A 3,594-nucleotide genomic window follows, 5' to 3' on the forward strand; every position below is an offset into this window, starting at 1 on the left:
AGTACCTACTCTCTTAACAAAAAATTTATATGGAAACATATGTACTTATATATATTTCTGTGGTACTGGGGATTGAACTCAAGGGCATTCTACATCTGAGCTACACCCTCAGCCATATATATATATATATATATATATATATATATATATATATATATACACACACACACATACACTTTGGAACAGGGTCTGTCTTGCTAAATTGCTGAGGGCCTCACTAAGTTGTTGAGACTGTCCTTGAACACAGAATCCTGCTGCCTCAGCCTCTCAAACACTGGAGTTACAGGTGTGTACCACCACACTTGTCTACTTAAATATATTCTAAAATTTGTTTACAGGTACATTATAATTATATAAATTAGTGGAATTCATTGTGACACAGTCATATACATATGTAACATAATTTAGCCAATTTCGTAGTTCCACTATACAACCATCATAAAAGATCTGTGTGACAATTGCTGCTATGCTTACGGTATAGATGAGAAAACTGAGATTCAGTGTAAGGTCATGCTACCAGATTATTAACTCCACCAGTTCAAACGTGCTGCCCACCTCAGGTCTCATGGGTTGACAGCCTCACGCCCAACACAGGACAACAGACAACTTAAAAATAAAGTAGGGATACATCACAAGGCCTGCATGAAGCCCTTAATTCTCAAGCCATCACAAAATACTGATTCATAACTACAGGAAATGAAATTGTGATGATGACAATGACCAGAAAAAGCCACCTCTTGCCACACATCCATTTGATCCTGTAACATCTGGCCATGTCATCACTGTAAAGTGACCCCTCTGTCTAAGGTGGAAATTAAGCCAGGCTTCTTCATCTTCACAATAAATATTACCTTTGCAAACACAGCTGGTATTTCCAATCTGCAATTTTACATACTTTACAAATTCCAATTTTAAATTGGAAACCACCTGTTCTTGCCTAAAGGACAGTTTAGACACCTGATAATTGAAAGTTATAGACTAAGGAACCTGTTAGTGATGTGCTATATTTCTCTTGCTCCTCTAAAACTCTATTCTCAATAACAAGTTAGCATGCATTGGCCTTGGAATGTATTAACTCAGTTCTTGGACTGGCTACCTATTTTTCAGAGTCTAATCCAAAACAAAACCATGGAGCTCTTGTTAAAAAAATAACCAATAATTTCAAGATGGTAAGAGCAGCACATAAAATTGTGACTTTCGAAAAATATGACCTTATGCAGCTACATGGGTCTTGTACTCTTGGAGCCAACCCTTCTTCATTTCCTGAACACATTCCCGGCATAGTGCTGCATGCCTGTAATCCCATTACTTGGGAGGCTGAGACAAGAGGATCAAAGCCAGCCTCAGAAACTTTGTGAGACTCTCAAACTCAGTGAGACCCTGTTTCAAATTTTTTAAAAAAGAGCTGGAAGTGTATAGTTCAGAGGCAGAACGCCTCTGCATTCAATCCTCAGCACAGAAATTAATTAATTAATTAATTAGTGTTTTTCTAGACATGACAGCACATGCCCATAATCACAGTATTTAGGAAGTTAAGACAGTGGGATTACAGGTTCAAGGCCAGTCTCAACAATTTAGCAAGATCCTCTTTAAAAAAAATAATAGGGCTGGCAGCTGTATCTCAGAGGTAGAATGCCCCTGGGTTCAATCTGCAATTGAAAGCACACATTTGCTTTCACTGTCCATTCCTTCATTTACAGATATTTCTTGAGTAACCAGTATTTGCAAACAATGCCCCAAATATTGGGATGATCAGTAAGCAGGCGAAGAGAATAATACTCTTGTAGTTGTGGAGTTGACCATCAATGAGAGATGGGAGGTTGCAATTCATGTCCTAGCCTTTCTTTATCCTTTTTTTTTTTTTTTTTTTTGCACAAGGGATTGAACTCAGAGTCATTCTACTTCCAAGCTGCATCCCCAACTCTTTTTTATTTTTGGAAACGGAATCTTGCTAAGTTGCTGAGGCTGACCTCAAACCAGCTATTTTCCTGTCTCAGCCTCCCAAGTACTAGGATTATAGCTGTGCATTAGCACACCCAGCTGATATCCTGACCAAGTAAGGAAACTTCCAACACTCCTCCAAACTGGCAGTGTTTACAGGCTTTTCCTCCACTGGATGTTAGCATGCTCAGCATACTATCATGAAAAGGCACTTTATTTCAGGCCACTGTGGGCAGTGCAGCAAGGGCAAGATCTGAGTGCAATTCCCTAAAAAATTATAAAAGCAGCTGGACATGGTGGCACACACCTGTAATCCCAATACTTGAGAGGCTAAAATGGGAGGATCGCAGGTTCCAGGACTGTCTCAGCAAGTAGTGAGATTCATCAACCTAGTGAGACTCTGTTTTCAAATAAGAAATATAATCAGGTTGTGGGTGTAGCTGGGAGGTAAAATGCCTCTGGTTCATTCCCCAGTACCACATACACTATATATATTTTTCAAAAAGTAGGAAAACTCAAGACAAATCTAACAAGGCCAGTGATTTCAGTAATATGGCAAATTGGCCAACACTTAGTGAATTAGTGAACACTGGATCCCGGAGTGTCATCAGTCAATGAAAGAAGAAGCCACAAATAAGTAAAGAAAAAGAAGAGAAGGTTGGAAATAGGTGTAATGGTGACAGCAAAGAAAACCGGGGGAAAATTAGATGGTTCTATTGAAAATGTCAGTGAGGATGAGGCTCAGTCAAATAATCAGCAAAAGAGAGCTAATAAGCACCTATGGGTACCACTCCACATAGATGGTGTCAGACCTGGAATAGCTCAAGATGTCAACTGGAAGCAAATAAGTCAGTGCATAATAATAGGAGAAGTGATACACAAAGTTGGAGGTGAGAAAAGAGAGATGATCAGGATGAAGTGTCCAGAGTGAGAAGTGAAGGTGGTAATAGCTGAGGTTCCTTTAGAGGCCAAGAAAGAGGCCAAGGACAGGAAGAGGATGAGGCCGAGGAAATACTTGACTGAACTTTGATTATTTCTATGGCTATCAAGGACATGGAGAAAGGACTGACAGGTGATTTCAAACGTATTGCTGTGATCATGGTATGGTATACAAGTGTATCTTGTGGAAGAAGCATTGCTTAAAGAGTATATTAAGCATCAAATTGCATATTACTTTAGAATAGAAAATCTGGAACATGATTTCTTTCCCTGGAGAAAGATGGATGCACAAGGCTTCTGGCATGTATCCCTGGTTACTGGCTTTCATCGTGTGCAGGCTCTCACCTCAGACCTTGAGACACTGAAGTTGAAGTAGTGGATGAGAAAATGAGAAAAGAGAACCTGAAAAATGGCCAATCCCAGATCCTCCTCCACGAAATGTACCGCAAACAGACTTTTCTCAACGAAGCGATCATTCAGAGTTCATATCAGACCAAACGGAGTGATGATCTACTGATACCCTTGAATGTCATTGGATCAGAATATGCAGTGGAAAAGTGACTCACTGAAATGCCATCGTAAATACTGGAGCCAATCATGTTGCAGAAATTAAAGTGACCAGACTGTCCTCCATGCAAAAATGTCTACTCCAAACTCCTTGAGGAAGAGGTTGGGCCAACACTAACCATGGCGATAACCACCTTTGTGATGATA

General features: G+C 39.8%; 1 pseudogene across 1 annotated transcript; it reads left to right on the plus strand.

The window, feature by feature from the left end:
- The first annotated feature begins 2,469 nt into the window (after positions 1–2,469).
- Positions 2,470–3,386, plus strand: LOC308278830 (la-related protein 1B-like; annotated as a pseudogene). The gene has a single exon. The product of its transcript is annotated as a la-related protein 1B-like (transcript).
- Positions 3,387–3,594: the final 208 nt, after the last annotated feature.

This window comes from Muscardinus avellanarius (assembly GCF_963383645.1).
Source record: "Muscardinus avellanarius genome assembly, chromosome: X".
Classification (NCBI taxonomy): domain Eukaryota; kingdom Metazoa; phylum Chordata; class Mammalia; order Rodentia; family Gliridae; genus Muscardinus; species Muscardinus avellanarius.